The sequence below is a fragment of the Tenrec ecaudatus genome, unplaced genomic scaffold (genome assembly GCF_050624435.1).
Source record: "Tenrec ecaudatus isolate mTenEca1 unplaced genomic scaffold, mTenEca1.hap1 Scaffold_380, whole genome shotgun sequence".
Taxonomy (NCBI): Eukaryota; Metazoa; Chordata; class Mammalia; order Afrosoricida; family Tenrecidae; genus Tenrec; species Tenrec ecaudatus.
Genome location: NW_027459181.1, coordinates 23,496 through 39,465, shown reverse-complemented (window position 1 = coordinate 39,465; position 15,970 = coordinate 23,496). Strand labels below are relative to the sequence as shown.

The window sequence follows — 15,970 nt, the reverse complement described above, 5'->3', positions numbered from 1 at the left end:
TCCCGGAGCCCGGAGGTGACAGACGGGAGGGTGCCTGCCGACAAAGCATTCACTTACCCTCAGCTCCACCCACTTGTCCAACAGTCTCCGGTCACTGAACTCACACAGCTGCCCTGAGGATGTGATACAGAAGGTGCTGTCAGTCTTCTTCCCGCGGACACAGGCTACTTCAGTGAACAGGTTGTTCCGCAGGTTCCCCCAGCAGCCCAGAGCGGCCCAGCAGGGGCACAGTGGCATTCACCTGTGGAGACCCACCACAGGTGCCACCCACCCACCCTGCAGGCTATCCCCTGGAAAGCAGGCCCTGGGGAGAGAGGGAGAAGGCTTCCCTTGCAGATTGACATAGCACCTGGCCCAGCTGAGACTTCCAAGGGGCTTTTGAGCATGCAGAAGGGGGCGCAGGTGGAACAGATCTGAGCAGACCCCACCCTAGTGGCTACTTGCTGCCTCACCTTTGAGGTCTTGCTGTCATCGAGGTACCAGAATTTGATGTGCCGGTTGCCTGCAGTGACAAAGTAGCTGCAGTCCTCAGAGAAGGATACTGCTGTCACCCGACTGGACACCTTGTTGGAAGCCACTACAATGTTTTTCTGGAGAGAAAGTCAAGGGAAATCAAGGCTCTGCTTCTAGGAGCTGAGGGAAAAGAAACTTACACACTGAAGGAGGTTAGACAAGCTGTGAACTGGACCTCTCCTTCTGCCCCTTCTTCAGCATCCTAGATACCCAGTTGCTCCTTTCTGCTCAGAGTTCTTTAGAAAGGGACTGAGGCCAGCAGGCGGAAGTTAAGGCCACCGGTCAGCAATTTTTTGGCTCCCATCCCGGCCCCGCCTGTCCTGAGGCCAGCAGCCCACTCACCTTCCAGGCCCAGACATTGACGATCATGTCATGCTGGTAGCCCACTGAGACAATGTACTTGGCGCTGGGTGAGAAGGCCACACATGCCACGCCATACTTATGCTCCTGAAGCTCCGCCACCTGGCTGCGCTCCGACACATCCCATACCCGCACAGCAGGCATGTGTCCACTCTGCAGGGACCGAAGACCCCGAAGTAAAGGCCAGAGGCAGCCAGCTCCCTCCCCATCCATGGAGGCCTGGCCCTCCCAGCCACTGGACAAGAGCCTGCACATAAATGAAGGACACCTAACCTAATGCGCCTGCACATGAATCAAGGACACCCCCGGAGGGAATGTGATCAGTGTTGGGGAACAGGGACACTCAGGGACGGGCTCCTGGCGTGATTTGGATGGGCAAGAACCACCACTCCTGTGGTTTGCTCTCACAGCCTCACAGGGCAAGTCTATGGGAGGGCAGTCCTGTTCCACACTGTGACCAGCAGGGGGACTCCAGGGATAAGGAATGTTTTAAGGAGGTGTTTTCCAAAATGTGGTTCCCAAATTGGCAGCTTCAGCCTCACTGGGAACTACTTGTTAGCATTGCAAACTGAAGAGAGCCACCCCAGACCTGCAGAACCCCAGAGCCAGCAGTCTGTACTAAGGGGTGACCATGGCACTTCTGATGCAGGCTACAGCCTAAGAACACTGCTCTAGGGCAGACCAAACACCCAAAGTGGACACCAGTAGAGAAAGTCAAAATTGGCACCAGTCCTATGCGGGCCGCAGGCTGTCACTCTCTGCTAAGGCCAGGCCCCCCCCTCTGCAGTGCTTGAGCTTCCTTCCTCACTCATCTCACCGGTGACCATGTACTTGCCATCAGGAGAGAAGGCAAGGGCAGTGATGGTTTTCCTGAAAGGAATCGGGCAGGCTCAAGAGGGGCACTGGCAGCCTGGCCCAGGTCTGGCCTCTCACAGTCCCCTCTCAAAACAAGGGCAGCAAACCCGCTGTCCCTGTGCTGCTTCCCTCCCATGCCTGGGGCCCAACAGGGCCCAATGCCACAGAGAAGCAGGTGGCACCCCTCTGGCCGTCCCTGGGGAAAGGTGGCACTCCCCAAAGCCCCTGAGCCCATTTACCTGGAGCTGTTGAGGATGTGGTGCTGCTTGTGTTTCTGGGGGTTGAAGAGCACAACCACACACCTGGGGAGAGGGAGAGGGAGAGGGAGAGGGGAGCACAGACTTAGCACCCCACCTCAGCGGCCCAGCCCAGAGGACCCCACGTTGCCAGAGTGCAGCTGGCTCCTGACAGCACTCTTCTGCCTTTCTCCCCTTCTGTAGCCCCACATGGCGCAAGGTCCTGTAGGGAGCCCTGCTTGCCCAGTGCTCTGTACACCAGCACCATCGGGACATGCCCCATAGCGATGGGGTGGCCGGTATTCCCAGAGCTCTTGTCCCTACCCCAGGGCAGAGGGCAGAGAGAAGGATGCACATGATTTGGGTAAGAACAGGCCTCAGCTGTGCCCTTGTTTACAGACCTGGTTTCCAGGAGAGAGTGGGATCTCTCATGTCTGCACCCATGTGTGTACTTGGCAAGAGCTAGCCCACCACATGTTGGATGAGGAAGCAAGTGGAAGGTCAGGGCCCAGGGCCAGGCCTGCAGGGAGACTAAGTGGGATGGAGGGGCAGAAAACTGCCTGAGGGAGGGAACTTCATGGAGTTGCTGGCCCACGTCAGACTCTTTAGCCCAAAGAGCCTGAGCAGCGCCATTCTAACAGCCTCCAGTCTCCCTCTCCAGTCAGGCAGCAAGGCTGGGTGAGATTGGAAGGAGACTGAAATTCAAGAGTGAACTCGAGAGAGGGAGGCAGGTAACAGTCAGGGACAAGGAGCTGGGAGCCAACAGCTCTCGTGTCTCAGGGACCATGGCGCTCAGCAGGTTTAGGCCCTCTGCCCAGCTGTCCCCTCTCTTCATTAGCGCTATGCCTACTAATTGCTATTAGCTGGCCACAGCAAGCCTGGAACCTGCTACCCCAGGTAAGGGGGTCGACTGGGTAGATGGGGGAGAGACTCAGTAGAAGGCTACTTGTCCCAACCCTGCCTTTTACAACAGGAAGCAGACCGCAGGACCCGCATCTGGACCCCACTGCTTGCAGATGGGAGCAGGAGGTGCCGCACAGGGCTTGGTCTCTGCTGCAGACAGAGGCCTCCGGCTCGGCTCAATGAGCCAGTTCGCAATGCAAATTCCACTGTCAACTAGGGATTCTGGGATCTTGAAGGTACACCAGGTAAGCTCACAGCTGGCTACCAGGCTGATTGACAGCCTTAGAAGCCTGAGCAACACCCTCTTCTCCTCAGAGCCCCTCCCCTCCAATCCTTTTTCACCCTCTTTTTCTTTGTTCTCTTTTTTATCCCCTTTCTCTCTTTAAACCGATTTGAAGACCGCTGCTCTCCACATTCCTTGAATGAGAAAAACAAGATGACCTTAGAAACACGCAGACACACACCTGCCCAGTTGCTCTGAAGGAGAGTCTAATACATGGGACTGGCCTAACTCCTCTAAAACAGAGCTGCCTGCACAGAGGATGAAAGGAAGGTGTTCAAACACTCAACCACATTCACTGTCACTGAGTCGATTCTGACTCACAGTGACCCCACAGAACACAACAAAACCGCCCCTGTGGGTTTCCGATACGAACTATCTAGGGGACCAGAAAGTGTCATCTTTCTCCTTTGGAGTGCCTGGTGGGGCCTAGCTGCTGTCCTTGCCGTTAGAACCCCAACACAGAACCATGACACCCTCAGGTATCTGGGAGTCCAAATTTGAGAGATAAGGACCACTAAGGAACAGAGCCAGGGCTCACAAACAGGGCTTCTGATTTCGGGTCCTTTTTACACACACACACACACACACACACACACACACACACACACACACAGACAAACCTTTGCAGAATCTCTTGAGGGCTTCTGACGTCATGTCCTTGTTACACACACACACTCTTGCAGAATCTCTGGAGGGCTTCTGACTTCGTGTCCTTTTTACGCACACACACACACACACACACACACACACACACACACACACACATAGATGCATCCTTGCAGAATTTCTGGATGGCTTCTGATTTTTGTCCTTTTTAAACACACACACACACACACATACACACCGTTGCAGAATCTCCAGAGGGCTTCTGATTTCGGGTCCTTTTTACACAGATACACACACACACACACACACACACCCTTGCAGAAACTCTAGAGAGTTTCTGAATTCCTGTCCTTTTTAAACAAACAAAACCACACACACACACAACCTTTTAGTATCCATGGAGGGCTTCTGACTTCATGTCCTTTTTATACACACACACACACACACACACACCCTTGCAGAATCTCTAGAGGGTTTCTGAATTCTTTTCATTTTTACACACACACGCACACACACTCACACCCTTGAAGAATCTTTGGAAGCCTTCTGACTTCATATCTTTTTACACAGGCATACACACACACACAAGCACCTTTGCACAATCTCTGGAGTGCTTCTGACTTCGTGTCCTCTTTACACACACACACACACACACACACGCTTGCAGGATCTCTAGAGTGCTTCTGACTTGGTGTTCTTTTTACACACACACACACACGCACACATACACCCTTGTAGAATCTCTATAAGGATTCTGAATTCATGTCCTTTTTACACACACACACACACAACCTAAAGCCACTTTCTTGCAAAATCTATGCAGTACTTCTGACTTCGTGTCCTTTTTAAACACACACACACACACACATACTTGTAGAATCTCTGGAGGGCTTCTTATTTCGTGTCCTTATTACACACACACACTCCCTCACTCTCACACTCATACCTTTCCAGAAAACCTAGAGGGCTGCTGACTTCATGTCCTTTTAACACAATACACTCACCCTTGCAGAATCTCTAGAGGGCTTCTGACTTCGTATCCTTTTGACACACATACACACATACACACACACACACAACCTTGCAGAATCTCCAGACGGTTTATGACTTCGTGTCATTTTCACACACACACACACACATACACACACTCTCTCTTGCAGAATCCCTGGAGGGCTTCTAACTTGGTGTAATTATTACAAACACAACGCACACACACACACACACACACCCTTGCAGAATCGATAGTGGGTTTCTGATTACGTTTGATTTTTACACGCACACACTCACACCCACACACATACACCCTTGCAGAATCTCTGAAGGGCTTCGAACTTTGTGTCCTTTTTACACATACACACACCCTTGAAGAATCTCTGGAGGGCTTCTGACTTCATGTCCTTATTACACACACACACTCCCTCACTCTCACACTCATACCTTTCCAGAAAACCTAGAGGGCTTCTGACTTCGTGTCCTTTTAACACAATACACTCACCCTTGCAGAATCTCTAGAGGGCTTCTGACTTCTTGTCTTTTTGACACACACACACACACACACACACACACACACACACCCTTGCAGAATCTCCAGACGGTTTATGACTTTGTATCGTTTTCACACACACAAACATACACACACACACTCTCTTGCAGAATCTCTGGAGTGCTTCTAACTTGGTGTAATTATTACAAACACAACACACACATACACACACACACCCTTGCAGAATCAATAGTGGGCTTCTGACTTCGTGTGATTTTACATGCACACACACACACACACATACACCTTGAAGAATCTATGGAGGGCTTCGAACTTTGTGTCCTTTTTACACAAACACACACACATACACACACCCTTGAAGAATCTCTAGAGGGCTTCTGACTTCGTGTCTTTTTATACAAACACACACACACACACACACACACACACACCCTGGTAGAATCTCTGGAGGGTGTCTTACTTGGTGTCTTTTTTCACACACACACACACACACACATACACCAAGAACCGACTTTTAGTTTGCTACTCACTAGCTTTTGAAGACCCCAGTCACTTCCCTGATGGATACAGAACATTGTCTTTGTGAGCTAGTTTGTACGAATTGATTTTGAGGTCTCTCAGAGCTATGTTCCTGATCCCCCATATTTAGGACACACTCCCTCAAGGGGTTTTGTTATAGCTAAGACATTTTCATAACTATGCCTCCTGGATGTACTATTATATTCATGGACATATTTGTAGTATATGCTAATATGTATATAGAACTATTCTCTGGCAAACCTATATTTATTCATGGGGCTAGTCCCATTCTCCTTCCCACAACTGCTCAGATTTTGTGGTTTTTCTATCTATCTATTTATCTCTCTAGCTATCCTTGTATGTTATTGTTATTATAGGAGTATTTATCTCTGTTGCTTTTAATGATTGTAGTCTACTGAGAAAGGTTAGTGTTTAAATGTTCCAAATGTTTCCCCATTTTCTGGGTTACATGACACAAACCAATAGAAGAAGAGAAAAGAAAAAAATTTAACCCAAGTAATAACACCAACAATAAAACCAATTTAGTCTTTTGGTTAAGAATTACTCAGACTTTCCCACTCCTAGGCTAAACCTTGAAAGAAAAAGAATGAGATAAAAGACCATAGGGAGGAAGAAAGGAGAGTGAGAGGCAAGGGAATAAAGAAAGAAGGTGGCAAGGTTGTGTGAACAATTAATGTGGACCTTCTTTGATGTGTATTAAAATAATATTGACTGTTTTTTTCAATACTCACCAAAAATTATTTATATCAATCAAAAAAACCTCACTACCCTGGAATCAATTCTGACATATAGCAACCCTTTGGACAGAGTATAGAACTGCCCCTGTGGGTTTCCAAGGCTGTAAATCTTTACAGGAGTAGAAAATCTCATCTTTCTCTTGGGGAGTGGGGGTGGGGAGGGGAGTTTCGAACTTCTGATCTTGCAGTTAGAAGTCCAACTCATAATCTACTTCACCAACAAGGCTCCACCTTTCATCATTAATCTAAACTGTTTGACCTTCTAGGCTTACTGGGTTTTATTTTCTCACTTTGGAAGACATGGTACCAAAATACACACCATTTCCTAGCCCCCCAAAAAATCAAAAGTAAACAAAAACAAAACAGGAAAAAATAGCAACCCAATCCAAACCAACTAACCTATTTAGCCATATAGATAAAGGATACTTGTAGCCAACCTCTGTGTTGGGGGCAATAGGGATGGAAAGGGACTGTGGTTAACAGGCACGTGGCAGCTCATCCACGGGGGACATTCAAATTCTAGCTCCAGACGGTTGTTGCCTTGGGTAAATGCAAGGATTTTAAGGCCTGATTTTCTGTTTGTAACTGAGATGCTGAGAATATAAAATTCGATGTGAAATCGTCAACTTTTCAAATATTGGATCACATTAGTTAAAACCACTTTTCAGGCTGCTCATCATCATACTAGCACATCATTAGGCTAAAATCATATCAAAGACATCTGGTTTGTCCCCTGTGCCCTTTAAGGACAACTGAAACATAAGGATGGGAATGTGACATTCATTCTTCCTCTAGACCCTCACCCTTTGCCTCCATCGGCTGGCGTTCATAGAAGAGGCAGACAGTTTTGTTCAACTTCAGCATAATCAGAGTCCTGAGAGTTAAACACAATACATATATAATTTCATACTAGTCGTTTTAATATTAGCCCAAACAAAACCAACAAAAACCCAACCCGTTGCTGTTATGTTGGTTCTGGCTCCCGAGGACCCCGTGGGTGCCAGGGAGAAACTACACATCACAGGATTCTCAAGCCTGTGGGCTTCTAGAAGCAGGCCATTAGTTATTTCTTCTGAGGGGTGCAACTGCCCACCACTTGATACGTTGAGTCCTTAACCATTTGTGCCACTCAGGGTCTCCCAGCCTTCGTATGTGACCCCCAAATTCCTTGACAGGCTACCTATAGGAAGGTAGAGTCTATGCCCTTTCCCCTTAAATTGGGATGTTTCATGACCTCTGTGACCAATAGATTATGGAGAAGATGACACTGTGACATCTAGTTTGGGCAACCCCCTTCCCTCCCCCAAAGTGCTTCACAGCTTCTGAAAAATCCCTTCAAAGTCTTCTTCTTGAGTGCTCACCCTCAGAATGTCCAGCCTCCACATGCTACCTCTCAGGACACTTCTCAGCACCCAGACACTATGCTGAAAGAAGCCTGAGCCACCTGGAAAGGCCACGTGGAGACACTCCAAACAACAACCCAGTTAAGCACCCAGCTAACGGCCAGCTTCAGCTGACAGCCCTCTGAGTGCACGTGTAGGCACTGGAGTCACCAGAGGCCCCTGCCCCAGCTCCCATGTGACTGCCAACTCATGGGAGACTCCAAGCACGACCCAGTGGCCTCCCAGCAACCACACGATGATGGTCCTTGTTTGAAACCACTGCGTTTGGCCGAGGGGGCGTTTCTTGCCCAGCCACAGGGATGAGAACCTGCATCTCAACAACATGCAGGTGGGTGAGGGGGCCGTCTCTTGAGCAAGGCAGCCTCCCTTCTTGTCAACTCCTGGGGATTTTTGTTGTTCTTGCCACTGCTGCCCCAATTCCCCAGGAGCTAGAGGAAGGCAGGCAGCAGGCCTCAGGTGGCCAGGAGGCAGGAGCCTCTGTGGGATGCAGTTACAATGGGAGATATAACCTTAAAGGCAGGAGCCTGACTTTACCTTTGCCTCCTGGAGATTTCGGGTGCAGAACACCTGTCAAATCCCATCTTCTGTCCAACCCTGATCATATGTCTGTCTTATGTTTGCACACAGGACGCAGACTTGTGAGCACCCAAAGAACAGTGTCTGGCGCCAAAAAACCAGCGCCACAAGGAACTGATGTTTCTCCAGCAATGGGGAGGGGTGGGATGAGAGGAAGAAAGGAGTACAAATCACTGGATGAAAACAAGGTGGGGAAAGGAAGGAGGAAAGGGAGAGAGTGAAGGAGGGAGCCTGGGAGGCTGAGGGGAAAAGGCAGGGAAGGAAAGGAGAAAGGTGGGGGTGGGGAGAGAAGAGCGAAGAAGAAATGGAGGAGTGTGGGAGGGAAGATGGAAGGTGAAGGCAGGCAGGAAGACGTGAGCAAAGGGGGGGAAGGAAGAAAAGAGAAAGAGAAGGGCAAGAAGAAGAAAGGAAGGTAGGGAAGAAAGGAAGAAAACGAGAAACCTAATGTCAATGGCACCCTCTATGTTTTTATTTCCTGTTTTTCTGAGGTAGCCTCTTCAGCAGAAGCAAATGGGCTGAATCGCCTCAAACTCCACCTAGGTAGAAAGCACGGGTTTCATTTCGCCAGGGCCTGTGAAAATGTTTGAACTGAGCAGCATTAACACGGAGACAGCGATTACCCCACGTGGCTGTTGCGCTCTGATGATACCAAGGCAACAGGAATGGGGGCTCATTATTTCACCAGGTGACAAAAAAAATTGTATTTTGACGTTTCACCCTGAACGTGGGGAAGGGGGGCGTGGGGGAGGAATCAGGGGCCCTTTGTGGAGTCTCCTCTTGCCATTGTGATGCCCCTTGGCCTGCCAACAACCTGAGGTCCTGCACTCTGCCAGTGAGGGGCTTGGCTGCAGGCCCTAGCCCAGCATTTCTTATCAGATTTTCTGTGACAAGTGATGGGAGAAAAGCAAGATGCTGTTAACAGCGCATCCGTTCAGACCCTGCTATTTAGAAATTTGGATTTATATTTTGTCAGAGAGAAGTAGCACTGATGTTAATCTTTGCACTACCCTTGGAAAAAAAGCATTCATAATCTTAAAACAATAATCCATAGCATTTGTGGAGCTCTGAGAACCAAGGGATGGTCAGAAGCATTTTTAGACAGATGTCTCATTTCATCTTCAAAGCAACCCAGTGAGGAATAAGAAAAGTTGGCTTATGACTTCCCTTTTGGAAAGTGAGTCTTTGGAAGCACAGAGAGGTCCAAGGTCACATAGTCAATAAGTTAGAGAGCCTGGATTTGAACCTGAGCGGTCTGCTGCCAGAGGTACTTTTTTTGCTCGTGTTTATTAAGGCAACTTGCAGCCCTGGCAAGGATTCAGATAGAATTGAGGATCATTTTTTTAAACAATTTATTAGGGGCTCATACAACTCTTATCACAGTTCATACATATACATACATCAATTGTATAAAGCACATCTGTACAGTCTTTGCCCTAATCATTTTTTTTCTCCTCTTTTCTTTTCTTACATTTTAATAGGGACTCATACAACTCTTATCACAATCCACCCATATTCACACTTCAATTGTATAAAGCACATCCATACATTCCCTACCCCAATCATTCTCAAAGCATTTGCTCTCCACTTAAGCCCTTTGCATCAGGTCCTCTTTTTTTCCCCCTCCCACCCCTTCCCCCCTCCCTCATGTGCCCTTGGTAATTTATACATCGTTATTTTGTCATATCTTGCCCTATCCGGAGTCTCCCTTCCCCGGTTCTCTGCTGTCCCTCTCCCATGGAAGAGGTCACATGTGGATCCTTGTAATCAGTTCCCCTTTTCCAACCCACTCACCCTCCACTCTCCCAGCATCGCCCCTCACACCCTTGGTCCTGAAGGTATCGTCCACCCTGGATTCCCTGTACCTCCAGCCCTCATATGTACCAGTATACAGCCTCTGCCCTATCCAGCCCTAACAGTGCTTCTCGCTATCCTTGTGGAGCCCTGGTGATGGGCTGGGCTGCTAAGTAGTAGGTTAAACAGGCTTTCCCCTCCTGTGAAAAGTTACACTCTCGGGAAACTCACGGGTTGCTCTGAATCAAGGTCAACTCAATGGCAGTGAGTTTGGCTTTTTAATGTCTCTTCCTGTTGTTGTTGTTGTTGTTAGTTTGCCATCCAGTTGGTTCTGGTCCATGGCAAACCTATTCACAGCAGAATGTAACAATAACAGCTCCTCCTCCATCCACCCAAGTGTTCCTATGCTCAGTCCTCTTGTTGTAGTCACTGTGTCAATCCAGCTCTTCAAGGGCCTTCACCCTTTTTTCACAGCCCTTCCATTTTTCTAAGCATGATGCCTCTCCAGGGACTGGTCTCCACTGACAACATGTCCAAAGTCTCACCATCCTTACTTCTAATGGGAATTCTGGCCGTACTTCCAAGACAGATTTTGTTTGTTCTTTTGGCAGTCCATGGTACTGTCAATATTCTTTGCCAGTACCATGGTTCAAATTCATACAGTTTACCTGGGTCTTCTTCACTCAATGGCAAGCTTTTCACATGCAGATGAGGCCAATGAAAATACCATGGTTTGGATCAGGTGCACTTCCTGCTTAAAGTAACATCCTAACTTTTCAACATTCTAAAGAGCTCTTATGCAGCAGATCTACCCAGTGCAATGTATCTTTTCATCTCTTGACTGCTGCTTCCAGGAGCATTGCTTGTGGATCCAGACAAGACAAAATCCTTGACAACTTCAAGTTTTTCTCGATTTATCATCATGTTACCTATTGGTTCAGTTGTGAGGACTTTGGTTTTCTTTGTGTTGAGTTGTATCCCACATTGAAGGTTGCAATCCTTGATCTTCACCAGCAAGTGCTTCAAGTCCCCCATCCTTGTCAGCAAGCCAAACTGTGTCGTCTGCATATAGCAGGTTGTTAATAATATTTCCTCCAAATCTGATTCTGTGCTCTTCTTCATATAATTTGGCTTCTCTGATTATTTGCTCACCATACAGATTGAAAAAGTATAATAAGTGGGTGCAACCAGGATGCACATCTTTCTTGATTCTTAAACCATGCAATCTACCCTTGTTCTATTTGTGCTACTGCTTCTTAATCCATGTACAAGGTTCACATGAGCAAGACAAAGTGTTCTGGAATTCCCTTCTCAAAACTATCCATGTTTTGTTATGATCCACACAGTCAGATACCTTGGGTGTTAATAAAACTTAAGTAAACATCTTTTGGGTATTCACTGCTTTCAGGCAAGATCCATCTGATATCTGATATCCTTTGTTCCACATCCTCTTCTGAATCTGGCTTAAATCTCTGGGAAACCAAACTCACTGCCTTGTAGTTGATGACAACTCATCCTGACCCTATAGTATAGGGTAGAACTAACTGCCTCTGTGAGTTTCTGAGACTGTACCTCATTATGGGAGTAGAAAACCTTGCCTTTCTCCCACGGAGTGACTGGTGGTTTTGAACTTCTGACCTTGGGGTTTGCAATCCAACCTGTAACCACTGTGCCACGATGGCTCTTGAATGCTGAATATGGTAACTTTCTGTCAATGAATCAATGCAACTGTTGTTGTATTAGCTTCAGTACAATTTGACTCACATGTGATGCCAATGATAGGGTTACATAATTTGACCATTCCGTTGGTCTCCCTTCTTTGGTATGTATACACATATGGATCTCTTCCAGTCCGTTAGCCAAGTAGCTGTATTCCAAATTTCCTGACATAGATGAGTGAGTGCTGCCAGTGCTTTATCGGCTTGTGGAAACATTTCAATAGATATCCCAGCAATTCCTGGCATCTTGTTTTGGGCTAGTGCTTTCCATGCATCTTGGATTTCTTCTTTCCTGACCATTGGTTCTTGCTCATATATTACCTCCTGAAATGGTTGAATGTTGGTCTATTCTTTTTGATACAGTGACTCCATATTGTTTCCATCTTCCTCAGATGTTTCCTTCATTATTCAATATTTTGCCCATAGAATTTTTTAATATTGCACCTCGATACTTGACATTTTTCTTCAGTTCTTTCAGTTTAAGATATGCTGAATATATTCTGTTTTGGTTTTCTAACTCTAGGCCTTTGCACATTTTGTGATAATATTTTACTTTGTATTCTCGAGTTGTCCTTTGAAATTTTCTTTTTAGCTCTTTACTTCATCATTTCTTCCATTTGCCTTAGCTACTCTCTGATTAAGAGTAAGTTTCAGAGTCTCTTCTGATAAGCACTTGTATCTTTTCTTTATTTCCTTTTTTTAAAAATGACACTGTGCTTTATTCAGAGATGTTCTCAAAATTTGGTGGGTTATTATCAAGGTTGTATATTGACTCTCGTGTACTTGTTTGCATTTTCTTGAACTTCAACTTGAGCTCACATATGAACAATTGCTGATCTGTTCCACAATCAGCCCCTGGACTGGTTTCAGTTGCTGATATTGAGCTTCTTTTATTGTCTCTTCCCACAGGTGTAGTCAATTTGATTTCTGTGTATTCCATCTGGAGAAGTCCACATTTATGGTCACTTTTTTTGTTGTTGATCATATGTTTGAAGAAATCATTAATCATGCAAAATTCTAACATACAATCAAGATAAATTGGTAATTATTGGTGATTGGAGTGCAAATGTAGGAACCAAAGAGGAAAGAACAGAAGTTGGAAAATATAGTATGTGCTATCAGCAATTTATTGGTCTTGCAAACTCTGTCATGCGATCTCCAGCTTGGTTTCTATCACCAAGACCATATTTTTCAACTACTGATCCTTCCTCTTTGTTTTCAACTTTTGCATTCCAATAGCATTTTGATAGCAAGTCTGACAAATTTGGGACTGAATATGGTGGTAGAATTATTCAATTTCTGTGTCACCAGCTTTGGGTGGTTGGTGCATAAATTTGAACAATAGTTGTATTGATTGGTTCTCTTTGAAGGGGGCTACATAGCATCCTATCAAAGATAGCATTGTACATTAAAATAGATCTTAAAATGTCCTTTTGATGATGAATGCAATGTTGTTTCTCTTGATTGTGTCATTTCCAGCAGAGTAAACCATAAGATTTTCTGTTTCAAAATGGTCAATATCAGTCCATTTCAGCTAACTAATGCTTACAATATCAATCTTTATGTATTCCATTTCATTTTTAATGACTTCCAATGTCCCTAGATTCATATTTCATACATCCCAAGTTTCAATTATTAATGACGATTTGAACTGTTTCTCCTCATTTTGAGCTGTGCCCCATCAGCAAATGAAGGTCCTGATGGCTATACTCGATTTGCATCATTATGGTAGACTTGCCTATGAAAAGTCAGCTCTTCCTCTTCCTCAGCCGTATTTTGAGTACTTTCCAAGTTGAAGAGCTCATCTTCTGGCACACGTTCTGACAATGTTCTTCTGTTGTTCATGGGGGGTCTAGTAACTGACAGTGTTGCTGCTATCCATAGGGTTTTCAATGGCTCATTCTTCCCATGCGTGCAGCCAATTCCTTCTTCATTGTCTGTTCTTTGTCTGGAAGCTCTTTGGGTGACCCTGCTGGTATATGAAATGCCAATCACATAGCTCCCAGTATCACACAAAACAAAAGTCACCACAGTACCACAAAATGCCAGACAAGTGATGGACCTCTATTCTTAGTGAGACGTGGCCTGGTGGGAGGAGTGGGCCCTTAGTTGGTTCTGATCCACTTACTGGAACAAATACTGTTAGTTCTTATTTTGTAAATGTGAAATGCATAAAAGAGACCCCCCAAAATATCCTCCAATTCAGACTTTCTGCCTTTTAAAAGAGCATAACCCACTCTGATTCAAAGTAATTGAGGTGTTTTGTTTTCCCCTCCCTCTGAGGCTACAGAGACTAGACTAATCACAGCTGAGGTGGAGCGACTGAAATGACTTAAAGCACCAGCTAGACTGGCTGTCAGAAGCAGCTACAGTCAACAGCTACAGACTGACAGAGCTGCTCAGCCAAGAGCTGAGGGTTCTCAACTCCCACTTCTACTGATGGGCACAGCCAGTGGCCTCTGGGAGTTGACTGGAACCCAGCAGCCAGCTGTGAGGAGCAAGCTAATTCATCTCAGCCTGGCCCAGGTCATCAAGTCACTGAAGGAGTATTGGGAAAGAGGGAAGAAATTTGGGGTCCCACATTTGGCCACAGACAAAAGTTGTTCTGTGTTTAGAAAGTAGTTCTGGGCCTGAGTTTGGGGCAGGTGTGATGAAGGAAAGTGGGCTCCCTCCCTGCATCTGGGAACAGATGGTGGGGCTGCCCTGGAAACAGCAGGCCAGTCAGGTGGAGCAAAAAAGGCTTGGACTCTAAAGCCCTGGCAGGGCAAATGAAGCTACCTCGACTGTTTTTTCTTAACCCAATGGCTCCCGCTACCCTCACCACCCCCAACTAGGTAAAAGGGAAGAAAGATGCATTTACTTTACAGAGGCAACTTCTAGAAAGGAGACCAGCCCACCAGCTGTGAAAGGTCCCCTTAAACCATTTTACTTTGAGCAGGAGGAAGAAATGTTGAGATTCCCAGAGCCACGTGGAATTGTGGATCCTCTAGTTTAGGTTCCAGTGATGCCAGATCGATTTTTCTAGAGATAGTCAAAATTCCTGTTTTCTTAAAAACCTCCTGATTTTTTCAAAGGCGATTCAATAACATTGGATAGAAGCCAGTTAGGCCAAAGAGCCCCGGTGGCACCGTGGGTTATGTGTTGGGCAGCTAACTAGAAGGTCAGTAGTTTGAAACCACCAGTCACACTGGGGAGCGGGGGGTGGGGGATAGGGTGGGGGTTGTGCAGAGATGAGACTTTCTAGTCCATATAGAATTTCAACCTCGGAAACCCACAGGGGCAGTTCTGCTCGGTCTTACAGGGTCACGGTGAGTTGGAATCTTCTAGATGGCAGTGAATAAGCAGGCCAACCAGAGTCCACACAGGTCCTCATTTGGCTATGGGAGTCCCAAGTCTGTGACCCTCACAGAATCGACCTTTGTGTATCGATGTTAAAAGTGAGATCCAGAGAGGGGAGCGCCTGTCCGCCTGAGGAGCAACGAGTTGACTTTCCAGTCTCCAATCTGTAGCAGACACTCCCGGTGCTCCTTCTCTTCACTCCCAAATTCCTGATTCTGTGTACTCGCCTCAGTCACCAAGGGCCAGCTCTGAAGGTCCCTTTGCTGGTGCTGGCTGAATGTGCTGAGGAACATATGCCCCTGGGAACAGCCCTGACCAGGCCCCTTACTCCTTGGATGGCAAAACTCTGAGAGGCGTGTGCTACACCCTACCCCTGGAGACTTCCTAAGTGATTAAGAAGCAGGTTCCCAGGTTTGTCATTGGATTCACAATCTATTTGTTATCGGTGGCCTTCCCTCCACTGGCTCACAACCCCACATCATTACCTGCATGCTCAGAGTTTCCTAAATAAGCTCATTGCCTTTAAGTCTTTGGCCAGGGTCTGCTTCAGTGAGAACCCAAACTAAGCCCGGGTCTGAATCGTTATGTGTCCTTCCTGCCATCCAG

The 15,970-nt window shown here is 46.7% G+C and overlaps 1 long non-coding RNA gene across 1 annotated transcript; it reads right to left on the bottom strand.

Annotated features, from left to right (window-relative positions):
- Positions 1-57: 57 nt before the first annotated feature.
- Positions 58-938, bottom strand: LOC142436519 (uncharacterized). The gene is made up of 3 exons (XR_012781983.1): positions 856-938; positions 453-590; positions 58-113 (listed from the first exon to the last, which is right to left on the bottom strand). It is a non-coding gene; the product is annotated as an uncharacterized LOC142436519 (long non-coding RNA).
- Between the last annotated feature and the right edge of the window lie 15,032 nt (positions 939-15,970).